At 42.9% G+C, this 23,599-nt stretch overlaps 1 pseudogene; it reads right to left on the reverse strand.

Annotated features, from left to right (window-relative positions):
- Window positions 1–11,505, reverse strand: part of LOC148541848 (nicotinamide N-methyltransferase-like) — a 63,259-nt pseudogene extending 51,754 nt beyond the window's left edge.
- Window positions 11,506–23,599: the final 12,094 nt, after the last annotated feature.

Genomic DNA, 23,599 nt, shown 5'->3' on the forward strand with positions numbered 1-23,599 from the left:
GAAGAATTCTATAAAAGAGGAAGTGTCCACTTTCGAATTAGTTCAACATTATCCTACTACAGTTAGGTTAAATTAAACCAAAAACATTTACCTCAATTTATTCAAATTGATCATACCCAAGATTTAACTGAAGATCTAATACCCACAAATAATGATTTTTGTTAAAAACTTGATACACTATAAGTTTAGCATAAGTTGCTGAATTACTGTGTGGCTTTGTAAAGGAGCTTACTAATATTATCATTGCCTAGAACACAGTAAAACTTACAAGGTGGACCTGCTGACACCTGACCTGCCTTTTCTGTAGTTTTGCTACCATTAATTTCTGATTTGAGGACTGGGTTAGAGGAATAATATCAATGTCAATTAGCATCAAGAATGAAGCTCTGGCATTCTGGAACTTTACTTTGTAACTAAGCTAGCCTAGGAGAATCCAAAGCAAGAAATAGGTGTACATTTATAAAGCCTAGTGTAAAAAGTGCTACATACTATACTCACAATCAATATATAGAGTATCTAGTAACATGTGCTGTTATGCTACATGTACCACCATTATTAGACCCAGGATTTCAATGGCACCCTACAGAATCCATTATGGGATATAAACTGATTGATTGCTTCCTGCTCCTCTGATAATGCAGAGCCCTCAATAGACATTCCCCTGCAATTAATTGCAGGGGGAAGGTGGCAACACTGGGTTTAATATTGGACAGCCACATTGGGCTACAGGAGAGATCCAATTCACCTCTGCCACTAAGATTTAAATCTGAATCAACCTGGTTGCATTTCATAATATGCTAGCTGATATTATATTGACATAATGCTAGATTCTGGAATTGGAAATGGATCAAGTAGACAGGGTTGCCATCAGGGGGGGACTGCTGGGGCTCTAGTACCGGGCCCAGAGAGAGAGGTGGCCCAGCTGACAGTGGCGAGGAATGCACCGGGTGGCAGGCAGGGAAAAAGAGCAACAGCACTGTGGCATTTCAACTATGGACTGAATCCGGCCGTGAGCTGTGATTGGCTCATGGAATGGCAGCCAATCAGGAGCAGCAGCTCCTGATCAGCCAATCAGGAGTGGCCGCTCTAGATTGGCTGCCAACCCACGAGCTGTGATTGGCTCACAGCCGGCTCCATAGTTTAAATGCTGCAGCGCTGCAGATGCTCGTGGCCGGCTCCAGTCCATAGTTGAATGCCACAGTGCTGATGTTCTTTCTTTCGCCCTGCCTGCCGCCCGATGCATTCCTCACCACTGCAAGCTGGGCCCCCTCTCTTTCAGGACAGGAGAACAATGAAGAAAACAGGTATGCTGACCCTGCCCTGTGCCCCCCTCTCTTGTCCAGCCAGCCTTCCCTGCACTGTTTCCCCCAGTCCAGCCAGTCAGCCTTTCCTGTGCCCCCCAGTTCAGCCAGCCAGTCTGCCTTGCCCTGTCCATCCACCAGTCCAGCCAGCTTGCTAAGTCCAGCCAGCCTGCCTTCCCTGCCCCTCCCTCAGTCCAGCCAGCCTCCCCTACGTCCCCCCAGTCCAGCCAGCTTGCCTTACCTGCCTTACTCCTCCCCCAATCCAGCCAGTCTTCCCCTAACTGATTTCTTCAGGAATAAACCCGACTAATATAATGGGTTATGTGTGCAAGGTGGATATTTCATACCCTCAGTTGTATCCTTAGGATAAAGAACATAAAAGGGAGAAAATAACAATCAAAACACCTACTTCCTTCATTCATAAGCCCAGCAAGATAAGATCATATCACATATTTTATGGCACAAATAGGGAATGTCACACTGAATTAGCCATCCAACATTTCTTTTATTGTCCACAGCATGTGATTCACCTCCCATGTCTTCTAAACAGAAATTGTGCACAAAGGTACATTTTATAATTATATACAGAACATGTCCTCAGTGTCCCAGCACAGATCTTCCAGGAACAATTTTGATGAATTGTGTCCCTTTCCAGTGTTTACAACATGAATAACTCTTAAAATGTTAATGTGATGATTTAACTGCATATTTGTACAAAATAAATAGTATCTTGTATTAGAGGATGGCATTTGTACATTCATGGCTTATCTCTCACCCTTTTATCACTTACATCTTCAGTTTGGTCAGAAAAAAACATGGGATTTATGTGGATAATTCAAGAAAGAAAAAAAAGTCTGAAGTTATAAAATAGTGTAGCTAAGGGGTTAAATAAGGCATATATCAATTCAAACCTCTAAGTCAGTGGTTCCCAAACTTTTTTGAATCACGGTGCCCTAGTGCATCAGAACTGTTTTCAAGGCACCCCTAAGCCAAAAGTTTGTTATTGAAAAATTCTGAAAAATGTAGTGAAGTAGTAAAGTGAAGTAAATTGTGCTTACCTGTCATCCTTAGGTTAATTTATGTAGTGGGTGACAGGTTTGCGCTTCTGTTTGTCCACATATTTACATTACATTGACCATAAATAATTTGATTTGGTGCTGAGCCACCAACCTGAGGCACCCCTGCAAGTGTCCCGAAGCACCTCAGGGTACCGCGGTGCACAGTTTGGGAACCACTGCTCTAAGTGAAACAGCATAAGAATATTTGTATTTGCAAGTCTGCATTGGCCATACTTGTGTGAGGGCATCCTCACTGAACTTAGCTTATATGTGAATGCCTCTTCACACCCCAATTCTGTTTCTGTAGTCACAAGGGTTGATGCACCCAAACAGCACACAAATCTGCATACTAGCATTTGTGTGTGCTCATTTCCTGACCATGCACAATCAGGGAAGGTGCTAGACTTCTAGGCACCCTAGGCAAAACTTCATGTGCCTCCACGCCCCCCTGGTACTCATTTGGCCCCTCAGGTGAAAATGACTCTGCACAGGTGGAGTGGCGGATGAGTTTTGTGTTAAAAAAATATATTTATAAATATATATCTATATATATATATATATATATATATATATATATATATATATATATATAAAACACAAAACTTATCCTCCACTCCACCTGTGCAAAGTAATTTTCACACACATATGTATATGTATAAATATATAAAATATATATATTGTGATAGAAGCACTGGAGAAGTGTGGAATTGCTTCTATGTATGTCCTAGGTTCCTGTTATATGTGTTCTGAAACCCCCAGGAGAAGTCTGTTTGGGAAAAACAGACTAGAAATGTTGGCTTTAGAGAAATGCCGGTTTGGGTCCTGGGGGTGTGGATGTGAGGAGCGGGAGGGCTCCATCCACAGGCCACTCCAGATTTTGGGCCTTTCAGCCTGGTAACAGGTTCATTAGGGCTTGCAGCTGGAAATGGCTAATATAAGCTGGGTTTGTTTGTGGCTGAGTGTCTCACACCTGGGAGAGCAGGCAGACTAGCCTGTTCAGAGACACTTGGTGATAATCCTTGTAAGTACTGTGCACGTGTTTTGTTGATGGTGAGGGCAATAGGCCCTACCATTATTATAGAGAGGGAATCTGCTGTGTTGCTAGTGCCCAGCCAGGCTAGGACTTATGTTTATGTTTTGTTTATGTTTATATTCATTTGGTACAATAAAGACTGGCACCGACCAGTTTGTATGAGAACCCCTGACTATTATCCTGTTTCTACGGCTGCTATGTGTGTAAAGAGGGAGTCCATCTACCCCAGGAGAGGGACCCCTATCCTGGCTGTGTCACATTTGGTGGAGTATGCGGGCAAGTACACACTGAAATTGCAGCAAGGAAAAATTTTTGTTTAAAATTTAAAGGGACAGACACCAATTCATCAGTGTAAGTATAAAGTTGTGTCCTTTGAAGTCCATAGAGGTGGTGTTCACAGATGCTTAGGGAAGCCAGATTCTGCTCCCAACCTACACCCCAGGACAAAATAGATGACATTGTTAAAGCCTTGTTCCAAGCTACGACAGCTCAGCAAGAAGCTACCAGGGCTCAGCAGGAAGCTACCAGGGCTCAGCAGGAATCCACCCAGGTGCAACTATTGGCCTTGGAGGCAGCCCAGAGGAAACAACAAGTCACCATCGAGGAAACCCACCAGGCCATAGTGGAAAACAGCCAGGCCATAAAAGAGGTGGTACAACAGCTTGTAGTCCAGTCTGGAGATGCTTTCCCTGCTCTTCTAACTAACACTCACACATTACAGGCCAGTCACTTTCTGCAAAAGATGACCCAGTGTGATGATGTGGAGGCGTACCTTATGGCCTTTGAAAGAACCGCCAAATGAGAGAAGTGGCCTAAAGAGCAGTGGGCAAGTCTTGTAGCACCCTTCCTGTCTGGAGAACCACAAAAGGCCTACTATGAATTATGCCTGGATGATGCCAAGGACTATGCAAAGTTAAAACAGGAAATCCTAACCCGCTTGGGAGTCACCTCATTTGTTCGGGCTCAACGAGCCCACCGCTGGGAGTTCCAAATGGAATAACCTCCACACTCACAGATGCATGACCTCATCCATCTAACCATGAAATGGCTGCAGCCTGAGACACTGACAGGACCACAGATTGTGGAAAGAGTCGTTATGGACCGGTATCTGCGATCGCTACCTGCGTCTCTGAGCAAGTGGGTGAGTCATGCAGACCCTAAGTCTCCAGACCAGCTAGTTGAACTGGTGGAGAGGTATGTGGCAGCTGAGGAGCTGATGAGTGTGCCCCACTGAGCCATGATGGCGCGTCGGCGAACTCCCATTGACACTGGTAAGACTGTTCCAGGGGAGAAGGGTGCTGGGTGGTGGAATGTACCTAAGACTAAGGGTGAGGAACCTGAAGACAGGCCAGCCAGGCCAGGAAGGTTCCTTCCCCAAAAAAGACTAGATTATATTATGATTCAGTGTTTCCGATGTGGTGGCTTTGGCCATATTGCAGCTAATTGTCCACTTACCACTGAACCTATGCAATGTATACCACAGGGGGTCTTTCTTTGCACAGCCAGCCTGTACTGTCAACCAGCGGGCTGAGACTGATAAGCACATGTGTGTACTTACTGTAGAAGGCAACTGTGTAGAGGCTCTGTTAGATTCTGGTAGCCTGGTGACACTTGTGAAAGCGGAACTGGTGAACCCCTTGAAGCGGAAGGGGAAAACTGTTGATGTGAAATGCATAAATGGGGACACTCGCTATTATGTTACTGCAGAAGTGAACATCGAGATATCATGTGGTTCCACGATAGTCTCTGTGGGTTTGGTACATGGCTTATTGTATGATGCAATATTGGGGAGAGACTTTGCTCACTTCTGGAAGTTGTGGGAAAGCCGATTTTTCACAGAGGTAAATCACCCTGACTCATTAGAGAGGGTTACTGATATAGTAGCAGAGTCAGAGATGTTCCCTTTTTTTAGTATGATTGGTGAACTAGAAAATGCAGGGCGTGATGGTGGCTCACCAAGTGATGTGCCTCCCACTGAGGTAGGTAGTGTTGTTGAGCCAGTTGATCGTCTGCCTGATTTAGAGGTCAGAAGAGAGGTCTTTGCCGTGGAGCAGTTAAATGACCCTACTCTGGTAAAAGCCAGGGAGAATGTCAAGGTGATCGATGGTAAACCCATAGACCCCGATAGTCCTTTGTCATATCCTCAAATGGCAGTATATCAGGATTTGTTGTTTTAGGTGACTAAGAAGGGGGAAGATATTGTGGAACAAATAATAGTTCCCAAAGCATACAGAAGAACAGTGTTAGATCTGGCCCATGGTCATATAACGGCAAGCCACCTAAGGGTAGAGAAAACTACTGAGCAAATTGTGCAGAGGTTTTTTTGGCCCGGGGTCCATAAAGAGGTATCTGACTATTGTGCCTCCTGCCCTGAATGTCAGTATCATGCTCCAAGGCCACATTTCAAAAGTCCCCTGGTTCTGTTACCCATTATTGAGGTTCCGTTTGAAAGAATAGTTATGGATTTGGTTGGGCCATTAATGAAATCTGTCTGGGGTCATCAATATATTCTGGTGATAATGGATTACACTACCAGGTACCCAAAAGCAATACCATTATGCAATACGTCAACCAAGACCATTGTCTTTAGCAGGTTGGGAATACCTAAGGAGATCCTGACTGACCAAGGTACCCCATTTATGTAAAAAATCATGAAGGAGTTATACCGCCTGTTTAAAATTGACCAATTAAGAACCTCTGTGTACCATCCCCCGACCGATGTGTTAGTGGAGAGGTTTAATAAAACTTTAAAACACATGCTAAGGAAAGTAGCGGACAATGATGGTAGAGATTGAGATTACTTGTTACCTTATTTGCTGTTGGCCATTAGAGAGGTTCCCCAAACATCCACAGGGCTTTCCCCTTTTGATTTATTGTATGGGAGACATCCAAGGGGTTACTTGACATTGCGAAAGAGACATGGGAGGGGCAGTCCAGTCCATATAAAACAGTTATTGAGCATGTTTCTCAAATGCAAGAAAGAATTGCTGCTGTGGTACCGATAGTAAGATAGCACTTGGAACAGGCCCAGCAGAGGGTATACAACCGCAATGCTCGCTTACGCAACTTTGTTCCTGGGGACAGAAGGCCTGATTCAGAGCTGCTCGTAAGTGGATGCTCATTCACTCCAAGCGATGTTCGCACATCTGCGCATGCGTATGGGTCATAATACGCATGCGCCAACCAGTCAGTGTGGTCAGAAATCGGGTGTTCGCAAAATAGCAAATGCCTGCTAATTTGAGTGACAGAATGAGGCGTTTGTGGGTGATAACAGGGGAAGGTGCTTGAAAACGGGGAGTGGAGATCCGAACGCAGGCGTGCCAAACAGTCAAAATGGGTGTTTTAAGGGTGTGCATAATTAACAAAGCAGCGTCATCGACCACGTCACTTGGTTGTCTTTTAGCCTGAACTGCTCGCATGATTGCGGTAGGAAAATGCTACCACAAGAATAGCGAGCAGTTCATATGCCTTTTGATGTACTCGATTAATCAAATAAATAGTGGAGATGACGTATGATGCGAGCAGCCAGGGGGCATCTTTACAAAATAGCTAGCGCATGTTTTGTTCGCTTGCTCAGACATAGAGGCGTCAACAGACCGCAAAGAGCGAGCACTCAATTTAAATAGCCAGCCCCTTTTTATGAACGAGTGTCCGCAAATAGCGTCCAGCTCTGAATCAGGCCCAGAGTGTTGGTTCCCACAGTAGAAAGTAAACTTTTGGCTAAATGGCAAGGACCCTTTGAAATCTTAGAAAAAGTAGGGCAGGTCAATTATAAAGTTTACCAGCCATGAAAAAGAAAGCCAGAACAGATATACCATGTAAATCTATAAAACCCTGGAAGGATAGAGCAGCACTGTCAGCCATCCGAGCCCCTCCATGTAAACCCAGGGCCCATGGTACCCAAAGTGATAGTGGCAAAAACCCTGTCAGCCAGTCAACAGCAGGAAGTTAAGGAATTTCTGATCAGAAATAGGGTGCTGTTTTCTGACCTATCAGGGAAAACCACAGTCATCAAACATGACATAATCACTGACCCAGGGGTTAAGGTTAAACTAAAGCCCTATAGGTTACCAGAACTCCAAAGAGAATCAGTGTCGAAGGAAATTTAAAAATCTTAGAGTTGGGTGTAATTGAAGAATCGCATAGTGAGTGGTCAAGTCCCATTGTGCTCATTCCAAAACCCGACGGGAGTGTGCGATTCTGCAATGACTTCCGGAAATTGAACAGTGTGTCAAAGTTCGATGTCTACCCTATGCCTAGGGTGGACGAACTAATTGAAAGGCTGGGAACAGCCAGATATTTAACTACTCTTGACTTAACCAAAGGGTATTGGCAAGTGCCGTTAACTGAGAACGCCAAAGAAAATACAGCTTTTTCTGCACAAGAGGGGTTGTTTCAATACAAAAAGTTGCCCTTTGGGCTACATGGGGCACCTGCTACCTTTCAAAGAAAGATGGAAAGGATTCTAAGGCCCCAAAGACAGTATGCTGCTGCTTATCTGGATGATGTGGTCATTCAAAGTCCTGATTGCCAGTCTCACTTGCCCAGAGTACAAGCAGTGTTGGACTCCATCTATAAGGCAGGTTTTACAGCCAACCCAAAAAAGTGTTGTCTGGGGATGGAAGAAGTAAAATATCTTGGGTACACCATTGGCAGAAGTTTGATAATCCACAGCTCAATAAGATTGAGGCAATCCAAAACTGGCCACGACCCCTGAATAAAAAGCAAGTGAGAGCCTTCTTAGGGATCACTTGGTATTATAGGAGGGTTATACCCAATTTTGCCACCATTGCAGTCCCACTGACTGACCTTACCAAAGGCAAACAGAAAGTCATGGTGGAATGGGATCCTGAAGCAGAGAAGGCTTTCCAGGAGTTAAAAATAGTGTTATGTACCCAACCAGTTCTGATGACCCCTGATTCTGACAGAGAGTTTCTTGTACAAACTGATGCATCATATGTAGGCATTGGAGCGGTCCTGTCCCAAAGCAAAGAGGGTGAAGAACACCCAATTTTCTTCTTAACCCGGAATTGAAATGTACAAGAAAGAAATTAGGCTATGGTCGAGAAAGAAGCATTGGCTATAAAATGGGCGTTAGAGACTCTCGGGTACTACTGGGTGGGAAGAAAGTTCAGATTGATCACTGACCATACCCCTCTGAAGTGGATGTCAGAAAACAAGGACAATAATGCGAGAATAATGAGATGGTTCTTGGCATTACAAACCTTTAAATTTATGGTAGAACACAGGCCAGGAAGCCAGCTGGTCAATGCAGATGCTTTGTCACTTGTCCATTGTTTGGGGGCTGCAGTTGTTCCGCCCCACAGGTCGAAACAAAGGAGGGGATATGTGATAGAAGCACTGGGGAAGTGTGGAATGGCTTCTATGTATGTCTTAGGTTCCTCTCATATGTGTTCTGAAACCCCCAGCAGAAGTCTGCTTGGGAAAAACAGACTAGAAATGTCGGCTTTAGAGAAATGCCGGTTTGGGTCGTGGGGGTGTGGATGTGAGGAGAGGGAGGGCTCCATCCATAGGCCACTCCAGGTTTTGGGCCTTTCAGCCTGGTAACAGGCTCATTAGGGCTTGCAGCTGGAAATGGCTTTATATAAGCTGGGTTTGTTTGTTGCTGAGTGTCTCACACTTGGAAGAGCAGGCAGACTAGCCTATTCAGAGACACTTGGTGATAATCCTTGTAAGTACTGTGCACATATTTTGTTGTTGGTGAGACCAATAAGCCCTACCATTATTATAGAGAGGGAATCTGCTGTGTTGATAGTGCCCAGCCAGGCTAGGACTTATGTTTATGTTTTGTTTATGTTTATATTCATTTGGTACAATAAAGACTGGCGCCGACCAGTTTGTACGGGAACCCCTGACTTGTATCCTGTTTCTACGGCTGCTGTGTTTGTATAGAGGGAGTCCATCTACCCCAGGAGAGGGACCCCTATCCCGACTGTGTCACAATATATATATATATATATATATATATACATACACACACACACACAGTATCAGGGGTGTAACCATAACTTTTTGGGCCCCATAGCAACATTTTTAAGGGTCCCCCCTAAATTAGGTCTTACACAATGCCCACAGTAGTAGTTCTCCTAAAACACTAAGGCCCTGATTCAGACCCACTCGCGAGCGGCTGTCCACTCACAAGTGGGTCGATGTTCTGCACTGAGCATGCGCACGATGGAGGGAGCTCCGTCGTGCGCATGCGCCAGACGCGACGAGCGAAGGAAAGTCCTTCGCTCGTTGTGTCTGATCAAAGGGGGCGTGCTGTCGATGTTGACAGCATGCCCCCTTTGGTGGGTGTGCTGGGGGCGTGCCTCCCTGACGGGGGCGTTCCCACGGGAATGCCTCCCGTCAGAAGCCGGCCCACTGACATCACTAGTGACCTGTGGTGACCCACAGCTATACGAGCGTCCAGGAGAACGCTCCATTTTTATGGAGGGCGGCCCTCATTCAGAGCGTGCGCTCTGCTCAGAGTGTACGGCTCTGAATGAGGGCCTAAATGTCCACTTGTAATGGTGCCCCTTACGCAGTGCCCCCAGCAGTAATAATGCCCCTAAAAGTAATTCCCCCAGTAGTAATGTCCCCTGCAGTGCCCTCAGTAGTTAAGGCCCCTGTAGTGCCCCCAGTAGTAAGGCCCCTGTAGTGCCCCCAGTAGTAAAGGCCCCTGTAGTGCCCCCATATGATGCCCCCAGTAGTAAGGCACCTGTAGTGCCCCATATGATGCCCCCAGTAGTAAGGCCCCTGTAGTACAACCAGTAGTAAGGCCCCTGTAGTGCCCCCAATAGTAATGCCCCCTGTAGTGCCTCCAGTAATGCAACCCCTGTAATGTTCCCTGTAGTGCCCCCAGTAGTGCGGCCCCAGTAGTGCCTCCAATAGTAAGGCCCCTGTAGTGCCTCCAATAGTAAGCCCCTGTGGAGCCCCCAGTAGTGCAGCCCCTGTAATGCCCCCAGTAGTGCCCCCAGTAATGCGGCCCCTATAATGCTCCCTGTAGTGCCCTTAGTAGTGCAGCCCCAGTAGTGCCCCAATCATAAGGCCCCTGTAATGCCCCCTGTAGTGCCCCAGTAATGTGGCCCCTGTAGTGCAGCCCTAGTAATGCCCCCTTTAGTGCCCCCAGTAGTGTGGCCCCTGTAATGCCCCCTGTAGTACCCCCAGTTATGCGGCCCCTGTAATAAGCCCCCCCATGCACGCACACACACATACATACATACACATACACACTCATAAAAAAACAACACTTACCTTAAACCACGCTCCAGTGCCTCCTGCCGTCCGTCCACGGTGCCCGCTTCTCGGAACTATGGGAGTGACGTCACTCCCATAGTGCACTGCGGGACCCGGAAGACGGAGCTCAGGAGTGAGCTCTGTCCTCCGGCACCGGGGGAGCTGGGAGGGGGGGTAGGGGTAGAGGAAGAGAAGGAGCCGGGTGCTCACTGCTAACACAATCTCTGCAGGCACCCGGCAAATGGGGGTGGGGTGATCGGAGGGCCGGGTGCCCTCTAGTGGCCGATGCCCCTAGGAAGCTGCTTAAGCTCGCCCAGTGGCAGCGCCGGCCCAGTGCACAATGCGACTATAAATAACATACGCTGCATAAACAGTACATGTTCAACTCTGCATCACTACTATCAAATGCTTTCCTACTTATTCAGCAGAAAATATGCACTATATAAATAAAAAGTTAAAGCTTTAAGCATATATGTATTCATATTTCATTTATAATATGATCTATGAAAGAGTAATCTAGTCCTCTGAAATGATTCCATCCTTAGGTCTGTATAGACTGGTATTCATTACTTCCCAAAAGTGTTTGTTAGTCTTGTGAATTTAAATTAGCATAGCACAAAAGCGATTATCAGGCCATATATTTGAAAGTGTGTCAGAGGATGTGTATGTGTACAGGGATTAAAGAAATGTGCCCACTTTTTAAAGGGAAAATCAATTTTAATTTACCAGAATTAAATACTTCAGCTAAGTGTTTAAGTACAAACTGCAGCAATTCATCCCCCATGCTCCCCGCACCAAAACGATAATAATTCTTTAAATATGCCTTTGAGTTAAATAATTTCTGGTAATCTTCCTTTCCCGTGAAGTTAGACATAGTTATCTTATTGTAGATTCTTTCTGAAATGATTGTGCTCTCACCACGGGAAATGTCCTCACTACAATGCTTGTAGTTCTAAATATATGCAAACAATTTGTTCTGCCAAGTTAAGTTAAAGATCACGTGATCCAAAATTCCAAAGTAACAAAGTACATCTGGACTCTGCTGGCACTTTAACAGTAGCAGATTTTGTAATTAAACATTTAACCATGAAGGACCTGCTTTTGTTTTAAACAAAGCTCCCCATGCACATACGATCAAAGATCATTTTGTATTATTTGAACTTTCAATACTTTATTTTGTACATGCATCTTATTACATGTGCAAACTTAAATCTACTGTTGCGATGCATGTGGAGCAAAGATGCAACAATTGTCATTATCAGTTCCAAAATTTGAACCGGGTCTATGTAAAAATAAAATTTACTTGTTGCAGCTAATGTTTTTTTTTGTATCTAAGTAAATCAAATTAAATGTTTTTCATCAGTTATACATTTCAATTTGCCTTACTGACTCTGTAGTACTTTCATACTTGCCTATTCTCAGAGAATGTCTGTGACTCTCCTTAATTTTGGGGATTACTTCCAGGAGAACAGAGAATCCTCCTGGATCCAACCCAATTCCCTAGTAAAATGGGTATGGGCTTGATGAAAATATTTGTTGTGAATCCCATAATCATGACCTCAAACCCCACTGCATTATGACCACTTCACCATGCCCCCTGCACCTGCCAGCAAAAAAAATGAAGGTATTAGACAATTTATACACTGACCATCTTTTATTACTAAGCTTAAATATTTGTTTAGTGTTCATTATAATTGCACTATTATCCCTTCTCTTAATATATACCATAATGACATGGATATAATACCCAGCTCACCAGTCAATACATGGTGATTTTAAATCTAAACATACTTTATTTATAACTTGTTTTCTTCCGTTTTCTTGATTTACAATGTTGTCTCTACCAATATCAGAGAACGCAATGTTCGTTAGATTCTTCCCAACACTGGTGTTAATTAGTATTTTTTTGTAAGCATGTGGGTATGTTCTGACCTCCACAGCCTTCCCTGTACTACTATACCCATCTTTGGAATCAAATTAGAGTTTATATATAGATTATAAAGTATTTTGGAATGCATTTTTCTGTTATCACCATCCTTAGATGTTGACAACATAAGAAGAGGGAGAATTATCAAGCTTTGGAGAAATATAATGTAGAGAAGTTGTTAATAGCAACCAATCAGCTTCTGTTATTTTTCTGGCACAACCTATAAAGTGGTAGTTAGTAGCTGATTGGTTGTAATTTTATCTCTCTCCACTTTGCCTCTCTCCAAAAAAATCTCACCCCAAGTGTTGAAAAAGTACAGGTACCAATGCAATACTATTTAAATGGCTTCCCTATCCAAAGGCAGGTATGACGTATGAGGATTTGTCTGAACCCTGACTGGGTTGTATGTCTGGAGCTGGGTTGGAGACACTGTGCAGGAAACTTGGCAGCTTTATTAGATTAATTCACATGTGGTAAGGAGGAACTAATACAGGACTTCAGGTGATCTACTAGATTTGAGTGACTGGAAGCTATCTTGAGTACAAGGATAGTGTAATGAGGAACAGACTTAGTGGAGATGACTGGAATGATGGAACTGGATTACTAGACTGAACTGGATTACTGAAATGGTTGGAACCGGTTTACTGGACTGGACTGGGACCGGGTTACTGAACTGGACTGCAACCAGAATATTGAACCAGACTGGAACCAGAATACTGAACAAAACTGAAACCGAAATACTGAACCAGGCTGGAACTGTAACCAGAATACTGAACCAATCTGGAACCAGAATAGTGGACTGGATTTCAACCGAAATACTGAACTGGGCTAGAACTGGGATACTAGACCAGACTGGAACCAGATTACTAAACTGGACTGGAATCAAAATCCTGGACCAGACTAGAACTGGATTTCTGAGCTGAACTGGGTCCAGAATACTGAACCAGACTGGAACCAAAATACTGGACCAGACTGAAACCGGATTGTTGGACTGGACTGGGACTGGACTGCTGGACCAGACTGGAACCGGAATACTGAACTGGACTGGAAACAAATTGCTGGACCGGACTAGAACAAGAATACTGGATCGGATGGATTGCTGAGCCGGACTGGGATCAGAGTACTGAACTGGACTAGAACTGGGTTGCTGGACCGGAATACTGAAAAGGGAACACAAATTATAACTACATTATCAAATAGGAGCGCTGCAATGGGTGAGTTTTCAATTAATTGGGAGCAGCTGGAAAATAGGGATAGTTAGTCCCTTAACAAAGAAAATAGCAATCAAATAGTACCAGCGCTCAATTAAAAATATAATCACATTAATTATACATCATATTTTATTCAAGAGCAATATAAAATATACATAAAAAATACATAAATGATAAAACAGATATGAAAAAACTTATATTAAAAAATTGCGTGCTGAGCAGTATATAAATATTGAGGTGATCCACCATATAGGCTGCATATAGTCTATTAAATGGATTAGTCTAGCAATTGGATAATCCGCATTGTCTCACTGCAGCCACAGTATTAGTTTCTTATACCGCAATGTTCTTAGGAGACTTAAGATCCCAAAGTGTTTAATGGTGAGGAGGGATGTGCACTCCCAATTTAAGCTATAATTACCAGTTCCAGTGTCCTAAATCATGTGGGGTCTTGTTTTAGCAATGCTCACAGAGCTGTCGCAAATTGATACTCCCCCTGGGCATGGTTCCTGGTCCAAAGTAGCAATCTCCAGTAATGGGTAATCTCACCAAAGTGTAGGGAAATACGTGAACTCCCAGCAGTTAAGGTGGCCACCTATAAGCCAAAATTCTGACGCGTTTCACTGTGTGGAACCGCAGCTTTATCAAATGTGATGTTGCTCTGGCATAACGCCCTTTTTATTCTAGTTAACCAAGATGTCAGCTGATTGACAGCTGATGTGCATTAGTGTCATTCAGTATAAAATACAACAAATCAGTACAACCAATAAATATAAAAAAATAAAATAAAATCAATCACATTCATAGGAGGCAAACCTAATTACTAAACATATATTTTATAACGATCCAATGGTTAGAATAACCTTAATTGTTCAATACAACTCACCAGCTGTTGCTGGAATGCAATTAATCACATACCTCTCCATCCGGAGTAGGAACGTGAAAATTATCTAAGTTCCGTCCATGTGATGGAAACAAACCATTAAACACTTTGGGATCTTAAGTCTCCTAAGAACATTGCGGTATAAGAAACTAATACTGTGGCTGCAATGAGACAATGCGGATTATCCAATTGCTAGACTAATCCATTTAGTAGACTATATGTAGCCTATATGATGGATCACCTCAATATTTATATGCTGCTCAGCACGCAATTTCTTTTTTATAATTTTTTTCATATCTGTTTTATCATTTATGTATTTTTTATGTATATTTTATATTGCTCTTGAATAAAATATGATGTATAATTAATGTGATTATATTTTTAATTGAGCGCTGGTACTATTTGATCGGAATACTGAAAAGGACTGAAACTGGATTGCTGGATCAGGCTGGGACCAGATTGCTGCACCGGACTGGGACCAGAATACTGAACAGGACTAGAATCAGATTGCTGGCCCAAACTGGGAATGGAATACTGAACTGGACATGAATTAGATTGCTGAGCTGGACTGGGACCAGAATACTGTACTGGACTAGAACCAGAATGCAGGCTGCACTGACTAAGCAGGAACAGCAGTAGACTGCAGACTGCTGTCAACCAGGTTAGCATCTAAAGAATCAATGTTGCACTGGCCACTGGCTAGTGCTCCAGGAAGTCTTTTTATGAGGGGTTGCTGACTCCTGGTTGGATGATGTGGTCAGCTGAGCAGAAACAGCACTCTGACTGGTTGGGTGGGAGCAGGTGGCCCAAGTGCCAGTACTGGTGGGAACTCCAGTGCGGAGATAGTCTGGAGGGAGGTCTAAGGCCAGTGAAGCTTGCAGACCTCAGGGACAGCTGGGACCGAATGAAGAGAGAGGTAACAGGGCATGAGAGCATGGTGCGTGACAGCAGATATCCAATTTCTTCCATTGAGCAAAGCAAAACAATGATCCCTTCAATATTTGAGGGCAGGCTGTACTAGTGCTAAAATGCGGTCAAAACTCTTAAATCATCTTCCCATATGTAAAAAACTCCAGAAAGTTAAACTTTCTTGAGCATGTACCCAATAGTTAACGTCTTGCCTAATAGAGCCCTATGTTCTTATTTTCAGAGCATTCCCCAAGAGGGATTCAGTAGGGTCCCTTCCAAGGTCCACCACAGCTTGCACATGCACTGGCCGATGGCCACACATGCACAGGACTCCCAGATCATAAACCAGAAAGTCCTCTTATCACAAAGGACAGCTCTTTTCAGGGGTTGGGTATGAGATCCCGGCGGTCGGGATGCCGCTGGTCAGAATACAGACAGCGGCATCCCGACAGTCAGAATCCTGACACCCATAAGGAACAAGGTTAAGCCAACTGTTACCCCTACCCCTCCCTCCCTGGTGCCTAAACCTAACTTCCCCCACTAGTGCCTAAACCTAACCTCCCCTCCCCACACCCTAAACCAAACACTACCTCCCCAGTGTCTTATCCTAACCTCCCCATTCCTGCACCCTAAATCTAACCCTCCCCCTAGTGCCTAACCCTAATCCTCCCCCTAATGCCTAACCCTCCCCCAACCCCCAACACTTTGGAATGCTGGTGGTCAGGATTCTGGTGCCAGGACACTGTTGGGATTTCAGCACCTATATTTTGGCAATCAGGCATCCCGCACACCTTTTCAGTATAGCTGTCGTTTGCAATTTTAATCTGATTTCCCATGCATAATGGTGTTATTAACACCGGAATGCATGCGATCAGTGGTGGTATGTATCACATCCAAAATGCGATGCTTGATACATTCTGCCTTGATTAATCAGCCTCTGAGTATAAACCAAATTTCAAAGTGGTAGTGCATCGAGATCTAGTTAAATTTATTTGAATTGTACTTGTACTACTGACCAGAATAGAAGACTGAACATAATAGGTTGTGGCAATGCAGGAACTCACAAGCTAATTTTTGCTGAAACTCACAATATGTAATAGGCAGAGATTTGGTGTATTTATTACCAAATAAACGGTAACTTCCTATGATTGGCAGAGTGTTTCCCCATAAAAATGAAGCTAATCTGCTGTGCAGTTATCTTTCTTAAAAAAGAAAGTTCTTATTGGTTCTTTACCTTAGAATGCTGTGATATTACCAGCCATATCAGCAGAGGCTTGTGCTTAGATCAGCTGAAAGGGTTAATAGGAGCTAGTTGTAGGAGACAGGAGAAGGCAGGTTACTGATTTGCAAAATGTTGATTTCTGTGTGTCCTGGTGAGTTTTGTATTTTTGGGGTAAACTTATAATTGTCACATACACAGCATCTGACGCAGATAATTCATTCATTCATCATTCAGAATGTCGTTGTAACTGAGACACTGGAGCCATGTTAGTGGCATACGAGATCGCTGATGCAGGATGTGACACCCCCCCAAATGATCGACACACACCTGTGTTTTTAGCTGACACTCCCTGCCTGTCAATCACACTGGAATTAAAGACTCAAAGGGGCTAATTATAGCGCTGGTTGTAATTCAATTAGCGGAGATTGCACGTGCGAGTGTCCCCGAGACCCCGCGCGCGAGTCCCCGCTGCCGGGCTTTACCTCGCACCTCATGACTAAATTAGTACCTCAGTCAATTTGATTGAATCATCTGTGCTCAACCTCAACCATGGATATCCTTAAAACCTGGACTTTTAAAGCCTTATGGATGGAGTTTGGGAACCTCTGATCTAGGGAAACTGATGACTTGGAAGGTAATCATCTGTTATTGGTTTTAACGTATACTGTATTAAACTCCTGGATTATGTATTGCTATTTATCTATCTAAATATACCTGTGGATAGATAGATAGACAAAACTTTCTTTAAAGTAACATATTGCATGCTTCCTTTTCTAATTACATATATATGTAAAATTTTACAATAGTAATAGAAAATAAACATAAAGGTTCTTAGAATTATCATAAAGAACCTCTTCAACTACATGCCCATGTGGGCTTAAGCTTACATCATCTCCCTGGGATATCGCTAGCTGGTATTCAAACCTCAGTCATTTTAAATAATTTTCTTAATGTTTTTACTATGATCACTGCATCTGATTAATACTTTACAATATTGAAAGAAACCATATGCATATTTTTTATTGTTTTAATATTTTTTGTTGTATTTATTTATAACTATGATGATATTATTATGCAATTTCTATAGACAAAAGTAACAATTGTGCTTTGTTCAGATGTAATTAATATGTTTATCATCCACATGAATAGTCTGTGATTATATTGATCAATGGGCCCTTAACTGCAAGGATCTGGTCAGCAACACTTTCACATTTGTATCCTTCTAATAAAAATGTGCAAGCGTTGAAATGTGTCAAGAATTCTGTCCACTGATCTCTTCAGTCAGCCCCCACTGCCTATGCCCCTCTATCTCACCAGCAAGCCCCCACTGTCTCTCCTGCCAGCCCCCTCTGTATTTCCAGTCAACCACCATTGCCATCCCCCCTCTCTCTCTCTCTCCAGCCAGCCTTTGTTGTGTCACCTGCCAGCCCCCCTCTTTTTGTGCCTTAAGATAGCCCCCACTCTCTCTAGCCAGCTGTGCATCCCTCCTGCTCCACTTACCTTCTCCCATGTCTTCTGGCTGAGTCTTCCCACTCCTCTACATGCTGTGGCTCATCTAACTGCCCCTTTGTATATCTGAAGGCACTGCCAGCAGCTGGTTCAATAAAGTTTTTTTTTTTTAATATTGCGACTCGCAATAAACAAAAAAAAAAAAACTGCCACTGGTGGTGCCTGAAGAGGAGACGGACCCCACTAATAGAGCACTCTATAACCATGAGCAGCAGTTATAGATGGATTTACAGTGCATCAAGAAAGTATTCACAGCGCTTCACTTTTTCCACATTTTGTTATGTTACAGCCTTATTCCAAAATGGAATAAATTCATTTTTGTCCTCATAATTCTACACAAAATACCCCATAATGACAACGTGTAAAAAGTTTTTTTGAGACCCAAATTTAATTAAAAAAAAATAAAAAATCACATGTACATAAGTATTCACAGCCTTTGCCATGAAGCTCAAAATTGAGCTCAAGTGCATCCTGTTTCCACTGATCATCCTTGAGATGTTCCTACAGCTTAATTGGAGTCTACCTGTGGTAAATTCAGTTTCTTGGACATGATTTTGAAAGGCATACATCTGTCTATATAATGTCCCACACTTGACAGTGCATGTCAGAGCACAAACCAAGCATGAAATCCAAGGAATTGTAAGTAGACCTCCGGTACAGGATTGTCTCGAGGCACAAATCTGGGGAAGGGTACAGAAAAATATCTGCTGCTTTGAAGGTCCCAATGAGCACAGTGGCCTCCATCGCCCATAAATTGAACAAGTTCGGACCACCAGGACTCTTCCTAGAGTTGGCCGTCCATCTAAACTGATCGATCGTGGGAGAGGGCCCTAGTCAGGAAGGTGACCAAGAACCAAATGGTCACTCTGTCAAACCTATAGCATTCCTCTGTGGAGGGAGGAGAACCTTCCAGAAGGACAACCATCTCTGCAGCAATCCAGCAATCAGTCCACAACTACAGCAAAAATCTGGCACTGCAACTATTAGGACAGATGTGATGGAAAGTAATTTCTACAATAAATATTAGACTTTTAGACTGCAGCCCATTTGACAATTAGTGGTAATATATAACACCAAAAAGTAGAAAAAAAGGGGAGGAAGTAAATAGGCGCTGTCTTATGTCAAATAATTTATTACCAAAAAATTATTTATAATTGAATGAATCACATATACAATATACACATGTCATATATAGTCTACAACATATACAATACACCAATCTGTCAATAAAATATCTAATATATAAGAAGACACAGAAATAAAAAATGAAAACAATAAAAAACACAGGTGGATATTCTGTTCAATTTGAACTGTCTGTTCCAAAGGTATTTTGCAATATGATACTTTTGTATCTATTTGATGATGACACTGTTATACATTTGTATCCTTTTGTATATATATATACTGTGAGGACATGGGATGTGTGTTACAAATTTACTGGCAGCATCTCAGTCCTTGCAGAGATCAATTTACTTTTTAGTCCTTTTGTGTCCCCCATCCGTCTCCTAGTGTATGTGTGATCATTCTCAGGACACACATTTCCATTAGCATGTCTATTATGTACTGTAATAATGTAAGTAATTGTAATGTTTAATACTGGATAAGCCTTGATGTTAGCCTGGTCCATATGTCTGTGTTATTCGTAACCACTAGAGCAAGGTGACACCTCCCAGAACAAAAGACCCTCTAAGTTAATTCGCACCTCCCCAGGGGACGCTCAGGATTTACTCCTCCTTCCATTTGCCTGTTTTGTGCCTCATGTGAATCTGGTAGTCTGAACGGAACCATCCCAGCAGGTGTTCGTCAGGGAAGTAATACCCAGAGGAGGTAGTAGAAAGTGACATCATAAGGGATGCGCACCAATCAGCAAACCGTGCAAACCCCCCCTGGGTGGTCACAATATCGTGGGAAATTGGAAGATTTTAAAACATGTCACCGAAGGCAACTCCACATGTTAGTCGCTGACTTTGGCTAAGAGGCCTCACTCTGCCATGGTACTAGTGGAATGCATCACCAGTTCTGTGGATTTATACTTTGGAAATTCTGCAAGGACCTATACGCTATTCATTGCTGTGTGTTCTGTGATTAGCTTCTACTGTATGGGGTCCTGGAAATGCTTGATTGTACCCAGGGACTATCACTGCTGTGTGATCTCTGATAGTTTCTACGTGTGGGGTCCTGGAAGCGATTGAGTGGACATACGCTATTCACTGCTGTGTGATCAGTGATAGTTTCTACTGTGGGGACTGAGGGTCTCTAGCTATTTTGTGGAATTGTTCTGGGACATTATACTCTACTGGGACTGCCTCTGTCTGGACTGCTACCTGTTTATTGCCCGTTCACTGGATTTACTGCTTGTCCTGACATATTATCTATTTCTGTGTGCTGTGGAAAAATAAACCATCACGTTGGTTTCATCTGCTCGGTGTCTGGGTGATTGAGAGAACCCCGTATCCTCACATATACACACAGAACTTTCACCACTGAATTGTTTGTACTGGAGAACAGTCTCTATCCCACTAGGAGATACACTAAAAAGTATAGATATATATCTATATGTGGGTATTAAATGTCCTTTGGAAAAATTACCATACATATATGAGACATCAAAAATAGTGTCTTATTGTATATCGGGCTCCTGTTCGAGTTAGTACAGCAATAAACGGCTCCAAAATACTTTTTGGCAATTTGCTCATAAGTATCTAAAAATGTGTTAGTCCCACAGGAGTGTGGTCTATTTGGCTCGGGGATACTTAAATCGATCCTGGTATTACTTATCCACAGCGGTGTTTAAAACTGCTAATATGCAGAAGAAAATAAGTTTATCTCACCGCTGTTTTTTTCTTCTCTCCCCCTTCACATTTTTAGATACTTATGAGCAAATTGCCAAAAAGTATTTTGGAGCCATTTATTGCTGTACTAACTCGAACAGGAGACCGATATACAATAAGACACTATTTTTGATGTCTCATATATGTATGGTAATTTTTCCAAAGGACATTTAATACCCACATATAGATATAGATATATATCTATACTTTTTAGTGTCTCTTCTAGTGGGATAGAGACGGTTCTCCAGTACAAACAATTCAGTGGTGGAAGTTCTGTGTGTATATATATATATATATATATATATATATACAAAAGGATACAAATGTATAACAGTGTCATCATCAAATAGATACAAAAGTATCATATTGCAAAATACCTTTGGAACAGACAGTTCAAATTGAACAGAATATCCACCTGTGTTTTTTATTGTTTTCATTTTTTATTTCTGTGTCTTCTTATATATTAGATATTTTATTGACCAATTGGTGTATTGTATATGTTGTAGACTATATATGACATGTGTATATTATATATGTGATTCATTCAATTATAAATAATTTTTTGGTAATAAATTATTGGACATAAGACAGCGCCTATTTACTTCCTCCCCTTTTTTATCCAGCAATCAGACCTGTATGGTAGAGTGGCCAGACGGAAGCCACTCCTTAGTAAAAAGCACATGGCAGCCCGCCTGGAGTTTGCCAAAATGCACCTAAAGGACTCTCAGACCATGAGAAACAAAATTCTCTGGTCTGATGAGACAAAGATCGAACTCTTTGGCATGAATGCCAGGCATTATGTTTGGAGGAAACCAGGCACCGCCCATCACCAGGCCAATAGCATCCCTACAGTGAAGCATGGTGGTGGCAGCATCATGCTGTGGAGATGATTTTCAGCGGCATGAACTGGGAGATTAGTCAGGATAGAGGGACAAATAAATGCAGCAATGTACAGAGACATTCTGGATGAAAAGCTGCCCCAGAGCGCTCTTGACCTCAGACTGGGGTGACGGTTCATCTTTCAGCAGGACAATGACCCTAAGCACACAGCCAAGATATCAAAAGAGTGGCTTCAGGACAACTCTGTAATTGCTGCCAAAGGTGCATCAACAAAGTATTGAGCAAAGGCTGTGAATACTTATGTACATGTGATTTCTTAGTGTTTTTTTTTTTTTTTTAAATTTGCAAAAATCTCAAAAAAACTTTTTACACATTGTCATTATGGGTCAATATTGTGTGTAGCATTTTGAGGACAAAAATTAATTTATTCCATTTTGCAATAAGGCTGTAACATAATAAAATGTGGAAAAAATGAAGCGCTGTGAATATTTTCTTAATGCACTGTATATTTGATTTGTTAATGTTTTAAATGTTACATGTATCACACTTGCCGACTCTTACGCTTCCCCTCACACATCCCACCGCTTACCGTCCCAAAGTGATGCAATTCGCGCTGCTTTGCAATGCCGGCATTGTATAGCGGTTGGTCAGGATGTGATGACATGACGTGATCACCACCACGCTCTGGCACCGCCCACCTATGACAACCACCACACCCCTTCTACACCAACCTGGCTGCCCCCTGTCTCAAATACTGCAGCTCTTCTCACACACAGAGAGGTCTTATGCTGTTAAAGCAATCGCAATGGCTAATTTATGAATGCCCACAGAATGGCATTTCAACGGTCAGATAAGCCTGCATTCACATAGCCACCCCCCTATTTCCACCCCCAAATGCTGACCACATAACATTCACCTTGCGAATGATTCATATGTGCGTACATAATCACAATAAGATCACGACGTGTATGCAGTGCGACTGCATGTACAATGGCACATAATTGCCCGATCTGCGTAAATAGCAGAATTGTGTTGCTGCTGAATCAGGCCCAGAATCATAAACTTGGTAGCTGCTACCATATCAGAATCAAACTTTAAATATGCCTCCTGATTTACAGCTCACTTGCAGTGGCAAACACAGGTTTTTCTAGAGGGGGGCTTTCCAAATGCTTGATTGTAGAGCGAGTGTGACCAGTCCATGAAAAGGGCATAATTTGCACATCCAGCCTTAATATACATCATATAAAGTGTATTGTGTATCATAATTCCGGCATATACAGGGCCAGCAATCACAATAAGCCATTAAATGCAGCAATAGGGCCATCCTGCCTAAGCTGAGTGTTTTTATTTAAGTTGAGTGGGCACCATTCCCGATCATGGGAGCAAGTCCGGGAGTCTGGGGGAACAGCAGAAGAACCTAGCACTGCCCTGGACATATATGTACATATTGGTCTCCTTACACACTGGATAGTGTGTTATGATGCAGTATTAATATTTGACTATCGATGGTCTATAGCAGTGCACCCCTAACAGTGCATGATTTCCAGATCTCCTAGTTGGTGCACAGGTGTATTTATTACAGGCTGGCACATGTTAAACGATCCACAGGCGGTGCTGATTATTTCATTTGTGATAC

The sequence above is a fragment of the Taudactylus pleione genome, unplaced genomic scaffold (genome assembly GCF_031769625.1).
Source record: "Taudactylus pleione unplaced genomic scaffold, aTauple2 ptg000016l, whole genome shotgun sequence".
In the NCBI taxonomy this organism is placed as follows: domain Eukaryota; kingdom Metazoa; phylum Chordata; class Amphibia; order Anura; family Myobatrachidae; genus Taudactylus; species Taudactylus pleione.